Source organism: Pristiophorus japonicus, chromosome 1, assembly GCF_044704955.1.
Source record: "Pristiophorus japonicus isolate sPriJap1 chromosome 1, sPriJap1.hap1, whole genome shotgun sequence".
Lineage (NCBI taxonomy): Eukaryota > Metazoa > Chordata > Chondrichthyes > Pristiophoridae > Pristiophorus > Pristiophorus japonicus.
The window spans coordinates 203998061-204013719 of NC_091977.1; the positions used below are offsets into that span (position 1 = coordinate 203998061).

Genomic DNA, 15659 nt, shown 5'->3' on the forward strand with positions numbered 1-15659 from the left:
CAGGAGCTGAGTCACTCGCTGCAGAATACCCAGCCTCTTGTAGCCACAGTATTTATGTGGCTGGTCCACTTAAGTTTCTGGTCAGTGGTGACCTGCAGGATGTTGATTGTGGGCATTCGACGATGGTAATGCCATTGAATGTCAAGGGCAGTGGTTATACTTTCTCCTGTTGGAGATGGTCATTGCCTGGTACTGTGTGGCGCAGATGTCACTTGCCACTTATCAGCCCAAGCCAGAATGTTGTCCAGGTCCTTGTGCATGTGGGCACAGATTGCTTCATTTTCTGAGGAGTTGCGAACAGAACTGAACAGTATGTCATCATCAGCAAACATCCCCACTTCTGACCTTATGATGGAGGGAAGGTCTTTGATGAAGCAGCTGAAGATGGTTGGGCCTAGGGCACTGCCCTGAGGAACTCCTACAACAATGTCCTGCGGCTGAGATAATTAGCTTCCCAACAACCACAATCATCCTCCTTTGTGCTAAGTATGACTCCAGCCAGTGGAGAGTTTTGATTCCCATTGACTTTAATTTTACTAGGGCTCCCTGATGCCACTCAACAAATGTTGCTTTGATGTCAAAGGCAGTCATTCTCACCTCACCTCTGGAATTTAGCTCTTTTGTTCATGTTTGGACCAGGGCTGTAATGAGGTGTGGAGCCGAGTGGTCAGGCAGCGCCCAAACTGAGCATCGGTGAGTATGTTATTGGTGAGTAAGTGCCATTTGATAGCACTGTTAACAACACCTTCCATCACATTGACGATGATTGAGTGCAGACTGATGGGGCGGTAATTGGCCAGATTGGATTTGTCCTGTTTTTTGTGGACAGATCATACCTGGGCAGTTTTCCACATTGCCAGGTAGATGCCAGTGTTGTAGCTGTACTGGAACAGCTTGGCTAGAGGTGTGACTAGTTCTGGAGCACAAGTCTTTAGCACTACAGCCGGGATGTTGTCAGGGTCCATAATCTTTTCTGTATCAAGTGCACTCAGCCATTTCTTGATATCATGTGTGTTATGTATGTAAACTTTACCAATGTGTAAGACTTGCCACCAGGGTGCGCACCTGTGGGAGACCCAAGGGTCACCTGCACACCCTGGGCAAGCCGGTATAAAAGGCAGTCTACCATGCTGCTTCCTCACTCTGGAGTTACATTAAAGAGACCAAGGTCACATCAGTTTGAGCTTACAGCACACAGTCTTGTGGAGTTATTCTGAACATAACAATTGGCGACGAGCAACAGATCACAAACTTTCACGCGGTTATGGTTGCCGTTGGTATTCTTGAGACATTTGTTGAGGGTGATTATTGTGAAGCCTTCGTTGAGCGTCTTGACCAGTACTTCATGATCAATGAGCTGGATACAGAAGAGACCGCGGTCAAGCGCAGGGCGATTCTCCTCACCATTTGTGGGTCCACGATATATGGCCTCATCAAAAATCTGCTAGCACCGACGAAACCAACGGAGAAGACATATGAAGAATTGTGCACGCTGGTTCGGGAACACCTCAAGCCGAAGGAGAGCACTTTAATGGCCAGGTATCGCTTTTATACGCACCATCGCTCCGAGGGCCAGGATGTGGCAAGCTATGTCGCCGAGCTAAGACGCTTTGCAGGACCGTGCGTAGTTGCTGGATTTTTGAGATAAATGTTGCGGGACTTTTTCGTGCTTGGAATCGGCCACGAGGTCATTCTTTGCAAATTGCTGTCTGCCGAATCCCTAGATCTGAGCAAGTCCATCACGATAGCCCAGGCTTTCATATCCACGAACGATAACACTAAACAGATATCTTTGCAGCATCGAAGCTCACCGGCAAGTACTGTGTATAAATTAACGCCTTCAGCAGGCAGAACTGTACATGGCAGGACCTACACGCCTGCAGAGGCCAGATCTAGGATGACTCAGAGTCCGCCGTGGGGCGTGAATGCAAATCCATTAACACCATGTTGGCACTGCGGGGGTAATCATCGGACCCATCAATGTCGATTCAAGCACTATGTGTGCAAAGGCTGCGGAACAATGGGGCACCTCCAGCAAATGTGCAGACGTATTGCGACTCAACACGTGGCAGAGTCGGCAGAAGATGACCAATCCGGCACGGATCATGCTGAACGAGTAAGAGAGGTAACTCAACCCGAGGCTGAAGAGGAAGTGTATGGGGTACACACCTTCACCACCAAAAGCCCTCCGATAATATTAAAAGTCAAATTAAACGGCATTCCAGTTTCCATGGAATTGGACACGGGGGCAAGTCAGTCAATAATGAGCCAGAAGACTTTTGAGAAACTGTGGGGCAACAAGGCACAAAGGCCAAAACTAAGCCCGATCCACACCAAGCTGTGCACTTACACCAAAGAACTCATACAGTCATTGGCAGTGCGGCAGTGAAGGTATCGTACGATGGAGCTGTGCATGATTTACCACTATGGATTGTACCAGGCGATGGCCCAACGCTGTTCGGCAGAAGCTGGCTAGGAAAGATCCGATGGAACTGGGATGATATCAAAGCACTGACTTCGGTGGATGACGCCTCGTGTGCCCAAGTGCTAAACAAATTCCCGTCGTTATTCGAGCCAGGCATCGGCAACTTCACAGGCACCAAAGTGCAGATCCACGAGTCCCTGATGCACGACCCGTTCATCACAAGGCCCGAGCGGTCCCATACATGATGCAAAAGAAAGTCGAGATCGAGCTGGACAGACTTCAATGAGAGGGGATCATATCGCCAGTCGAGTTCAATGAGTGGGCCAGTCCAATTGTTCCGGTGTTGAAAAGCGATGGGACGATCAGAATTTGCAGGGACTACAAGGTAACGATCAACCGAGTCTCGTTACAGGACCAGTACCCACTACCCAAAGTGGATGACCAGTTCGCAACGCTAGCAGGGGGCAAGTTGTTCACCAAGCTGAATCTAACCTCTGCTTACATGACACAGGAGCTGGCTGAACCATCAAAAAAATTGATGTGCATCAACACGCCGAAGGACTGTTCATATACCACAGGTGCCCCTTTGGGATTCGCTCGGCTGCTGCCATCTTCCAGAGGAACATGGAGAGTCTGCTGAAATCGGTTCCGTGCACCGTGGTGTTTCAAGACAACATCCTGATCACTGGTCGCAACACCACAGAACACTTGCACAACCTGGAAGAGGTTCTAAAGCGACTGGACAGAGTGGGGCTCAGGCTGAAATGCTCCAAGTGTGTTTTCTTGGCGCCAGAGGTCGAATTTCTGGGAAGAAAGATTGCGGCAGACGGCATCAGACCCACTGACTCCAAGACAGAGGCCATCAAGAATGCACCTCGACCACAGAATGTGACGGAGCTGTGTTCGTTCCTGGAACTCCTCAACTATTTTGGTAAGTTTCTACCGGGGTTGAGCACTTTTCTGGAATCTTTGCATTTATTGATATGCAAGAGTGACGACTGAGTTTGGGGTAAATCTCAAGAGACAGCCTTTAATAAGGCCAGAAACCTGCTATGTTCTAACAAGTTACTTGTATTGTATGATCCGTGTAAACGTTTAGTACTAGCTTGTGATGCATCTTCGTACGGGGTCGGTTGTGTGTTACAGCAAGCCAATGTGTCAGGCATACTGCAACCGGTTGCATATGCATCCAGAAATTTATCTAAGGCTGAAAGAGCCTACAGTATGGTTGAGAAAGAAGCATTAGCACGCGTATACGGGGTTAAGAAAATGCACCAATACCTATTTGGACTCCAGTTTGAGCTCAAAACCGACCACAATCCGCTCATTTTGCTCTGCTCAAAAAGCAAAGATATTAGCACCAATGCTTCGTCCCGCATCCAAAGATGGGCACTAACATTATCTGCGTATGACTATATAATCCGCCACAGACCAGGCATTGAGAACTGTTCCGATGCCCCCAGTCGGCTACCATTGCCCACTACCGGGATGGAAATGGCACAACCCTCAGACTGGCTTCTTGTAATGGATGCTTTTGAGAGCGAGGGGTCACCCGTCATGGCTCGTCAGATCAGGCCTGCACCAGCCAGGATCCTGTGCTATCACTAGTAAAAAGCGTGTCCTCAATGGGAGCTAGTCGGCGGTTCCCGGGAAAATGCAAGACGAAATTAAGCCGTTCCACCGACGCAAGAATGAAGTGTCCATCCATTCGGATTGTCTCCTATGGGGAAATCATGTAGTTTTGCCAAGAAAAGTTTATACACGACCTTCACAGTACCCACCCAGGCATAGTCATGATGAAGGCTATCGCCAGGTCGCAAGTATTGTGGCCCAGCACTGATTCGGAATTGGAGTCATGCGTACACCAATGTAACACTTGCTCACAGTTGAGCAATGCACCAAGGGAGGCCCACTGAGTCTGTGGTCATGGCCCTCCAAATGGTGGTCCAGGGTCCACGTAGATTTCACTGGCCCCTTTCTAGGAAAGATGTTCCTTGTAGCAGTGGGCGCTTACTCTAAATGGATTGAATGTATAATAATGTCATCATGTACGTCCACTGCCACCGTTGAAAGCCTCCGGGCCATGTTTGCCACACATGGTTTACCCGACATCCTTGTTAGTGACAATGGACTATGTTTCACCAGCTCATGAGTTCATGACCCGCAATGGCATCAAGCATGTCAGGTCTGCGCCGTTTAAGCCCGCATCCAATGGTCAAGCGGAATGGGCAGTTCAAACTATCAAACAGAGCTTGAAATACGTGATCTCGGTTATCTCGGATTCTGCTCAGGTACCGTATGCGACCTCACTCGCTTACTGGTGATCCCCCTGCAGAATTGCTAATGAAGAGAGCACTCAAAACCAGGCTCTCCTTAATCCACCCGGATCTCAATGATCATGTAGAAACCCGGCATCACCGGCATAACATGTACCACGATCGCACGGCTGTATCACATGACATTGAAGTTAATGACTATGTGTTTGTTCTTAATTACGGTCATGGTCCCAAGGGGTTGCTGGCACTGTGTTAGCCAAGGAAGGGAATAGAATGTTTGTTGTCAAACTTTTGAATGGACAAACGTGCAGAAAGCACTTGGATCAGACCAAACTGCGATTCACTGACAACCAAGAACAGTGTGAAGAGGATATTACCATCATTGATCCACCCACACACACCCAACCAGCAATCGACCGCGCGGTCAACCACGAGGATGAACCCACCATGCATGACAGTCCAATCGGACCAGCCGCACTGCAGAGCAGCAATGATCCGACTGACTCACCAATGCTCGGACTTCAACTCAGGCAATCAACCCGGGAACGCAGAGCCCCGGATCACCTCAACTTGTAAATAACTTATATCTAAGACTTTGGGGGCGGGGGAGTGGGGGTGGAGGGGGAGTGATGTTATGTATGTAAACTTTACCAATGTGTAAGACTTGCAACCAGAGGGCACACATGTGGGAGACCCAAGGGTCATTTGCACACCCTGGGCAAGCAAATATAAAAGGCAGTCTACCATGCTGCTTCCTCACACTGGAGTTACATTAAAGAGACCAAGGTCACAACAGTTTGAGCTTACAGCACACAGTCTTGTGGAGTTATTCTGAACATAACAATGTGGACTTAATCGAATTGGTTGAAGACTGGCTTCTGTGAAGGTGGAGGCCTCAGGAGTAGGCAGAGATGGATCATCCACTCGGCATTTCTGTCTGAAGCTGGTTGCAAATGCTCAGTTTTGTCTTTTGCACTTGCATGCTGGGCTCCACCACCATAGGGATGGGGATGTTCATGAAGCCTCCTCCTCCCGTTAGTTGTTTAAATGTCCATCACCATTCATGACTGGATGTGACAGGACTGCAGAGCTTTGATCTGATCCGTTGCTTGTGGGATCGCTTAGTTCTGTCTATAGCATGCTGCTTCTGCTGTTTAACATGCATGTAATCCGATGTTACAGCTTCCCTAGGTTAACACCTCATTTTTAGGTACACCTGGTCCTGCTCCTGGCATGCTCTTCTACACTCCTCATTGAACCAGGGTTAGTCCGCAGGCTTAATGGTAATGGTAGAGTGAAGGATATGCTGGGCCATGAGGTTACAGATTGTGGTGGAATACAATTCTGCTTCTGCTGGTGACCACAGAGCCTCATGGATGCCCAGTTTTGAGCTGTTAGATCTGTTCTGAATCTATCCATTTAGAAAAGAAAAACTTGCACTTCTTTTGCGCCTTTCACAACCACCAGACATCCCAAAGAGCTTTACAGCCAATTAAATATTTTTTGAAGTGTAGTCACTGTTGTAATGTAGGAAACACGGCAGCCAATTTGCACACAGCAAGCTCCCACAAACAGTAATGTGATGATGAGCAGATAATCTGTTTTAGATGTTGATTAAGGGATAAATATTGGCCAGGACACTGAGGATAACTTCATGCTCTTCTTCGAATTAGTGCCATTTTATGTCCACCTGAGAGCAGACAGGGCCTCGGTTTAACGTCTCATCTGAAAGACTGGTGCGGTGGTAGTGCCACACATGATGGAGGGTGTCCTCAGTGTGAAGACGGGAGTTCAAGGACTGTGAGGTGGTCATTCCTACCAATCGTCATCATAGGCAGTCCCACAGAATCGAGGAAGACTTGCTTCCACTCTTAAAATGAGTCCTTAGTTGGCTGAACAGTCCAATACGAGAGCCACAGTCTCTGTCACAGGTGGGACAGATAGTCGTTGAGGGAAAGAGTGGGTGGGACTGGTTTGCCGCACGCTCTTTCCGCTGCCTGCGCTTGATTTCTGCATGTTCTCGGCGATGAGACTCGAGGTGCTCAGCATTCTCCCGGATGTGTTAATTCCTGGATTCTTTTACTTCAATCTGGTTCAGTAAAATTACTGAGTCGAATACCTCTTGTGCTTTGAACAAAGCAGTCTTTATTACCGGCCAGTAAGACCTATCAGACAGAAGATATACTCTCTGGATAGAGCGTACACACTCCCTACGGATAGGTGAAGTTACATCGTAAAGCGTTAACAGTTATACAGTTTTGAAATCAGATAACAAAATACAAATGGATTGACAGTCTAACTCAGCCACTCATTAGTCAATCTATATGAGATGTTCTTCTTGAAAGCTCAAGTATTGCCTCCAAATGTTTCAATCTAATGGTGTGACTATTTACTGAGACCTTGCAATTCTGCAGATGTATTTCATGTTACAATTATATATTATTGGCAGGATTAGTGACTTGAAACCTTGAGACAGACTGTTAGCTATGCTGATGTTGCACTATTTGCAATCTGACATTCTCCCAGCTATTCTTCCATGGCTTATATATTTTCATATATCCCGTTTACTTTACTGTCCTTAATTCCATATATTCCGTTCAGATATCCACATCCCTCCTTTTATCATTCTATGATAACATTTAGGATCATTCTATGAGTATTGCATTGTTGAGTAGTTCTCTAGTTTGTTGGATCATAACCCGGGAACCCTTGACCACAAGAGGGTCTGCTAACCTTGTCCTTACTTTACAGCAGAGGTTAAGGCAACCAACAATCAAACAGCAGGTAATTATTATGAGGAGAACAATTGCCCCATGTATTAGATAGGATCTCCAAGATCCACCCAGAAACCAATCAAACCTGCTAAGTTCTTTTGCTGGTGTGGATAACTTTTTCACCTCCCTCCTTATGTGATCGGCAAGGTGGGTTATGTTTTCTGAACTATCAGGAATGTAAGTGCAACATTCAGATCCTATCAGGGCACACGTTCCCCCTTTCTCAGCTAACAGGTAATCGAGGGCCATTTGGTTTTGTAATGCTACGGTCCTTATCGCTACCATTTCAGCTGTGATGCCCTCCAGAGCCTCAGCAGTGCGGTTAGCTACCTGTTCCAATATCGTTTCTTTGAATCCATCTAACAGTCTCAGTTAGGGTCAGGGGAACGGTGCGCAAAGGAATTCCCCCTTTGGAATGTATAGGGATATGTGAACACACCCAGCATCTAGTGAAGTGCCCTTTTTCCGCATAAACGTAAGACATAAACAAAACGGTGTTTACATGGAGCTCTCGCCTTTGTCTTCCTTCCCGTGCACCAAAACTGTCATATATCAACACTATTATGCAGACAGTAGCATACAGACACAGTCTCATCTTATAAATAGTCCAATTATTTAGCTGATAAAAAGAGTTCTGTTTTCACGTTTCCCTTCAGGTCTCCGTCAGTGTATTTGGCTGTCTGACAGGTAAGAGTTCAAACTGATCCTCCTTCATCTGCCTTGTTCAGCTATAGGGAGGAGGAGATCTGGAACAGAAACAGGAATTAGACTAACCAGCAAAATTTGTTTAAATGGTGATGAGCTTGCAGTGGTGCAGGTGAACCCAGGCACTTTTCCCCTCAACCTTGGCTGCAGTGGGGGTAGTGAGTGACACCTAAAAAGGCCCCTCCCATTGTGGCTCTAATCCCTTCCGAATCCATACTTCCCTGGTGCCACGAGGGACAATTCGGGTAAAACTGGGAGGTCGAGGTGAGCATCTTGAACCTGGTTGTGAACTAGTCGCAGAGCCTGAGTCAGAGAAAGAACATAGGTGGTCATCAGTCTAGCTGAGATCTCATATCTAGGAACAATTTCCCTCATTAACACCTTAACAACAGTCTGAGTCTTATCGTCCAGGTTAGGGTAGGCTTCAATCCATCTGCTAAACACACCTACTATTACTAACACATATCTGTAACACTGAACTTTTTGCAACTCAATGTAGTCCAACTGAAATGTCTCAAAGGGACCTTCGGGTAGGGGCGTTTTACCCCAATCACAGGGGACTCCCTTCCCTGGATTATGTTGCTGGCCAACCAGGCAACGACTACTGATGTTCTGGGTGAGCGCCTGGAGTTTAGGGTGCCACCAAGTAGCCAAAAGCGTATCACTTGTTGCCCTTGCTCCACAATGAGTAGCAAAATGCAGACATTCTATAACCCATGAAGCCAACTCGTCAGACATGCAAGTCTGTTCCGCGGGAGTGGTCCAGAGTTTAGAAACATTGTCATAAGTACATGCATAATATTTCCACAACAGTTTATCTTTTTCAGGAGAGTCCCCCTGTGCTTTTATAACATCTTGGATGGTTGGCATTGGTTTTTCCGAGGCTAACTTATCCTTCGCAGGATTTTTAGTCTGACTCATAATTTTGGGCACTACCATCTGTTGGTCACGAGAGGCCTGTTTGGCCTCTTGGTACAATGGCAATGCGTTTGGGGAACATGAGGGCTTGCAACAAATCAGATACTAACTGTTTATGAGATATCTCATTCCCCTGTGAGGTTAGGAATCCCCTATTTTTCCATAATTGTCTGAAATCATGCGCCACCCCAAAGGCATACCTAGAGTCGGTATAGATATTGACTTTGAGATCTTTGGCCAAGATACAGGCTTGGGTGAGGGCGAATTGTTGAGCTTGTTGAGCAGAATAGGCGGTTTCAAAGCAGCAGATTCCAAGACCTGATTCTCCTGGTTTACTATGGCGTATCCTGAGATTTGTGTATCTTCTGGATTAATAGAAGTACTTCCGTCAACAAACATAAACAATCATGACTGGGTTCTTCCTCATCTTGGGGTGGCTCAGTAAGAATACAGTCTGGATCTTCCATTGGTACATCAACTAAATCTTCCCTGACTGATGTGGCCTCTTAAATTAAAGATAAGCAATCATGACTGGGTTCTTCCTCATCTTGGGGTGGCTCAGTAAGAAAACAGGCCGGATTAATTGCAGTACAGTGCCGAAAAGTCAGTTTAGGATTGCCTGTGATTTCAGTGGGTTCTGTCGGATAGAGGGCCAGTCCACATTGCCCTGCACTGGGATCTCAATTAATGGGAGTATAACCCACTTGGGAGGGGTCCTCTGCCCACACATGAGGATCCACATAGTCAGGTATGTCCGAGCCAGTATGATGCCATAGAGTTGTTAATACTTTCTCGGGGTCCCCATTAAATTGGACTGTTCGGCCATGTTTTATTTGCACATCCCGTCTGGTAGGGTCAGCCTCATCTATGGCCTTGCGTACCATAACTCCCAAATCCTTAGCATGGTGAGGGGCTAATACTTCACGAGCAATATGCGGTGCCATTGTTAGGGGCTATTTCCACAGATTCTTATCCACTTCCACAAAATCTGCCTCTCTTTCCAGTCCAGTCACTCTAGCCCTTAATAGAATTCCCTTCATTTCCCCTTCGTGATCCTGATAAAAGTTCTGCAGGTCCTGATTCTTTCCACTGGGATCGTATGCTAGGGTCACGTGACAGGGTGCCTGCGGCAGGTCCAGAGACCACCACTGAGGGGTTCTAGTGGTATAATACTGCCGCTTAAGGGTTTCCTGTTTTACAATAATCCCATCATCTCCACACTCCAAATGCAACTGGAATTTGCAAAGGAGGTCTTTAGCCATCAAGTTACAGTCCAGATTGGTTGTGATAACAACTCGATGTTCCACCGATTCTTCCTGGTAACCCATTTTAACCGGTTCTGACACTGGGAATGTCGAGATTTGTCCCAGGAATCCTGAAAGTTCCTGTGTTTCAGTAGAAGCAGGGAGTTTAAGCTTTGATTGTACAGAAGACATGAAGGCTCCCGTATCTATCAAAAAGGGTTGCCACTCATTCAGAATGGGTTCGTCGTCCGGGGAGGATCCCTGTACAATCAAGCTGCGTAGTCAATCGGGGGACAATTGACCAAAGGGGTTGTTCTGGGAGAAGTTAGTGTAAGATCCTCCTCTCCCCCCTTGCCCCCCTCCTCTTCCTCCTCTTCCTTTTCCATGCTGACGGTAGGGGCAATTTTTATTCCAATGTCCTTCCTGCCCACAATTAAAACAGTCAATTCCTCTTACCCAGTCCCGGCCTCTTCCCATACCATGCCGGGGACAATAGGGAGGTTTATTAGCAGGGCTCGGGCCGTTTGGTTGTTTAGTATAACCGTATCCTTGCTTATCCATCCAATCCTGTATGCAACACTGCGGTTCTATTGATCCTTCCTCCCGAGATGGCTCTTCCTTTCTAGTCACGTATTCAGTCTTGACCCGGGTTGGGGGCGCACCTCCCCCCTCCCCTTTCTTTTTCTGCCAATAATATCTAACTGCCCTTTCCATCTGTCCGGATAGCGTGAGCAATCAAATAGTTGTTTGAAGATCACAGACATCTATAGAGAGGTGGTCTGCAGCTTGTTGTGCATCAGGGTTTGGCATTGGTCTGACAGGGAATTGGTGTCGGGATTTTGGGATCTTGGAAATCATTTCTAGGCCGGTGGATGTTTCAGAGCTGTCTGACTGCTTGACAGTTCTGCGTCTCGATCGGCGGGGGTGTTTGCTATGTCTTTCACAACTTGGACTGGTAGGTTGACTAGAAGATTTACGGGACTGTTTGTGATGTTGAGATATAGTTCTGCCCTTTCGAGTGTGAGATCTGGTCCTTTCGGCTGTATTGCTTGTAAACTGGGGATCCGAATCGCTATCAGAGGATGAGGAGTCAGTTTGGGTTTGTTGCTTTGGTGATATGTGGTTGTTCCTAACTCTTTTTACCGGAGTGTTAGGTGGAGGGTGTTGGGAAGAGGACTGGAGCAAGAGGCCAGGGGGTGCGGGAGGCGCCATTGGGCGCTGAGTCAGTGGCCACTCATCAATTTCATCATCAGCCTCGGTTAACACAAAGCCAGCCATTTTAACTTGTAGTTGATCAATACCTTTCTCAGAGGTCCCAGAGGATCTCTTAGCAAGTTTCTCGTGCGCACATTCATTCTTTTTTTTAAGACGTCTACAGTTTTAACATGTGTTCCCTCTGTCAATGCAAGTCCTAATTTAATAGCATTTGTTTGCCAACTCGATAGAAGTGATGCATCTTTTGATTTCTGACAATAATGTCGCCAGGTTGCAATTAAATTTTTTTTATCCCCTTTTCCTCGTCCCCTTCTCCAAATTAATCCCTGTGCTTTTTTTTTTTACCTCTACGCTTCTAGTGTCACTTAGAGGCCACTGGTCATCCCCTAATAATTTGTTCAGGGCTCCTGATAATTTTCTAAAGTCTTCAGCTGTTTCAGGGAATTCCTCACATAACTTTTGTAGCGGATTATCCGCATCCGTGGTTTTATCTAACTGATTACCCATTTTCACACTGCCCCTCGTATTACTGTGTCGCTACGCGTTCGTGTCGTCGTGCAATTTAAACAAACTTACAAATAGACACAGACTTTACAGAACTAACACGGACTTTAACTAACTCCAAATAACCAAACTTTACTAATGCTAACACTTACCCGCATCGCCGCACGGTCCGCGTTGCCGCGCGATCTCAATACTAAACTACCACGTCGCCTCGCAGTTCACGTCGCCGCGCAATCCGCGTTGCCTCGCAGTTCACGTCGCCGCGCAATCCGCGTCGACCCGTGGCTCGCGTCGCCGCGCGAGTTAAGATACTTTAACTTTAAAAGGTAAACAAGGACTTCTAACACTTACCCGCATCGCCGCACGGTCCGCATCGCCGCGCGATCTACAAAATAGACAAAGACTTCTAACACTTACCCGCATCGCCGCACGGTCCGCATAGCCGCGCGATCTACAAAATTACCCGCATCGCCGCACGGTCCGCATCGCCGCACGATCTTAAAACCTTACTTAAAACTCTAAACACTTTAAGACTTACAGACTTACTGCCATTAGCACTGACTTTCGCGATTTGCGTTGCTGCGCCTCTGCGTCACTACGCGTCGGCGTCACTGCGCGTTTACGTCACTGCGCGTCTACGTCACTGCGCGTTGACGTCACTGCGCGTTCGCTTCACTGCGCGTTTACGTCACTGCGCGTTCGCTTCGGCCCTTCTCCTCTCGGCCGCGCGTTCGCGTCGGCCCTACCTTCCGAGTTGCTGCGGGGTTTTTTTTTAAATTCAATCAGAGCCTAGACGGGCCAAGTGATATTTAAGGTCCCTTCGTCGTACCTGAGTTGAACACCTATCCTCTATTTAAATCCCCATTTTATTCCCTGTGAGCCTAATTTTCTAATTTTGATTTCTTATGAGCCTCAATTAATTTCTTTCAGTTTCCAAATTTCCCTATCCTTTGACGTTACTGTGCAGTTTAAATTCAATCAGTCAATGAAAGCCCTAATTTAATGAAGTTTTTCTGCCAATTGGACAGGAGTGATTTTATATTTTTCATAATTTAAAATCTCAGAACATTTTTTTCTTTCAGCACCTATTTAGTACGTTACTTTTTTTTATAACTAGAGAGAAGTCTGGCACGTAGGCTGTGGACTGCTTTTCGTTATCTCAATTGTTCCAGCCTCAAGGTCGTGTTATTTAATATAATTTTTTTTAAATCCTTTTGAATCCATCTCAGTTGTTTTGCTGTGCCTTCACTGAATGTTTGCTTTCAACAAGTTTTTCTGAACTTTTTAACCACCGGGACCATGTAATTTTTTCTTTTTTAACAAATCTATCCTTTGGGCATTTCCTGGCTCCGCAACTTATCATCCGAATATACGTAATTCAATAAGGTTCACACTCTTAAACTTCCCACATACAGGACAACACTACGAAGGGTTAAAACAAACTTTCATTCTGTTTGAGATAAAACAAACCACAACTCCCCGGCTTTTTTTTTTACAGTAAAAGTCACAGAAGCATTTCTCATTTAAACAGACATTCACAAGAGTCTCTTTTCTTTCCTATTAATTTTTTTTTTTTGGATCCATGATTGATCATCTATCCCTATCTAGCTCTAACTATCTTTCCAAGTCGCCGCTTGGTTTGCGTCATCGCACAATTTCCCTATCTCTATCCCTATTCTAAGTTTGAAAGGTATTCACCAGATTGTCCTGGATCTCGTTCAGACACTACCTGAGAACCAGCGAGTGGCTAAACTTTCCTCAGACTTTTGAAACCGGGGGAAACTGGAGCAGTATTGAAATCATACTCACTCCAGTGGCCATTTTCCCCTCGTCTCGTCCAAGGCTAGTCTGGCTCTTAATTCGCAAGTTTTCGGCAGTCGTCCGTTGAGATCCCACTTCTGACACCAAATGTTAATTCCTGGATTCTTTTACTTCAATCTGGTTCAGTAAAATTACTGAGTCGAATACCTCTTGTGCTTTGAACAAAGCAGTCTTTATTACCGGCCAGTAAGACCTATCAGACAGAAGATATACTCTTTGGATAGAGCGTACACACTCCCTACGGATAGGTGAAGTTACATCGTAAAGCGTTAACAGTTATACAGTTTTGAAATCAGATAACAAAATACAAATGGATTGACAGTCTAACTCAGCCACTCATTAGTCAATCTATATGAGATGTTCTTCTTGAAAGCTCAAGTATTGCCTCCAAATGTTTCAATCTAATGGTGTGACTATTTACTGAGACCTTGCAATTCTGCAGATGTATTTCATGTTACAATTATATATTATTGGCAGGATTAGTGACTTGAAACCTTGAGACAGACTGTTAGCTATGCTGATGTTGCACTATTTGCAATCTGACATTCTCCCAGCTATTCTTCCATGGCTTATATATTTTCATATATCCCGTTTACTTTACTGTCCTTAATTCCATATATTCCGTTCAGATATCCACAGATGCACTTCCTTCACTTAGGGTGATCTTTGGTCAGGGACTCCCTGGTGTCAGTGGGGATGTTGCACTTTTTCAGGGGGGCTTTGAGCATGTCCCTGTAACATTTCCTGTGCCTACCTTTGGCTCATTTGCCGTGAAGGAGTTCGGAGTAGAGCGCTTGCTTTGGGAATCTCATGTCTGGCATGCGAACGATGTGGCCTGCCCAGCGGAGCTGATCAAGTGTGGTCAATGCTTCAGTGCTGGAGATGTTGGCCGGGTCGATCAATACTGTCATGGTGAGGATGAGGTCAAGTAGGTTTTTTACGTGCGTTGGTTATCTTATCACTTGTCACAAGCACATTTTAACAGCTATCTCCTTCAGGATTCGGCTAGCTTGGTCAGTAGTGATGCTACCGAGCCAGTCTTTGTGATGGATAGTGAAGTCCCCCACCCAGAGTCCATTCTACTCTCAGTGCTTCTTCAAAATGGTGTTCTACATGGAGGAGTACTAATTCATCAGCTGAGGGAAGGCTGTAGATGGTAATCAGCAGGAGGTTTCCTTGCCCATGTTTGACCTGCTGATGCCTTGAGACTTCATGGGGTCGGGAGCCAAAGTTGAGGACTCCCAGGCAAGGTTCCTGCTAAGCTGCACAGCCATGCAGTCATCTTTACGGTCTTTCTCGGGCTGCTCGCCGGCTTTTACATTGTAGATACCGTGCATGCGCTAAAATTTGAATGGGCCGGGCATTGGGGGAAGCAGGCCGGGCAGGAGGCAGTGCAGTTTACAGGGTCATTGCTCCCACTGTATACCACAGTGCCATCACCTCTTGTGAGTCTGTCCTGTTCCAGACTGGGACAGGACATACCCAAGGATGGTGATGGAGGAGTTTGAGATGTTGGCTAAATTCTGTATGACTATGTCAGGCTGTTGCTTGGCTAGGCTGAGGGAAAACTCTCCCAATTTTGGTACAAGTTCCCAGATGTTAGTGCGGAGGACTTTGCAGGATTGACTGGGCTGAGTTGCCTTTGTCGTGTCTGAATCCGGTGCCTCCATCAATGCCGGGTGGTATGTCCGGTTTTATTCTTATTATAGTTTTTCATAGCAATTTTGAAACAACTGAGTGGCTTGCTAGGCCATTTCAGAGGGCAGTTAAGAATCAA

The 15659-nt window shown here is 46.4% G+C and overlaps 1 long non-coding RNA gene across 1 annotated transcript; it reads right to left on the reverse strand.

Moving 5' to 3' along the window:
* Positions 1–6823: 6823 nt before the first annotated feature.
* Positions 6824–14514, reverse strand: LOC139268201 (uncharacterized). The gene is made up of 2 exons (XR_011593985.1): positions 14030–14514; positions 6824–8221 (listed from the first exon to the last, which is right to left on the reverse strand). It is a non-coding gene; the product is annotated as an uncharacterized lncRNA (long non-coding RNA).
* Between the last annotated feature and the right edge of the window lie 1145 nt (positions 14515–15659).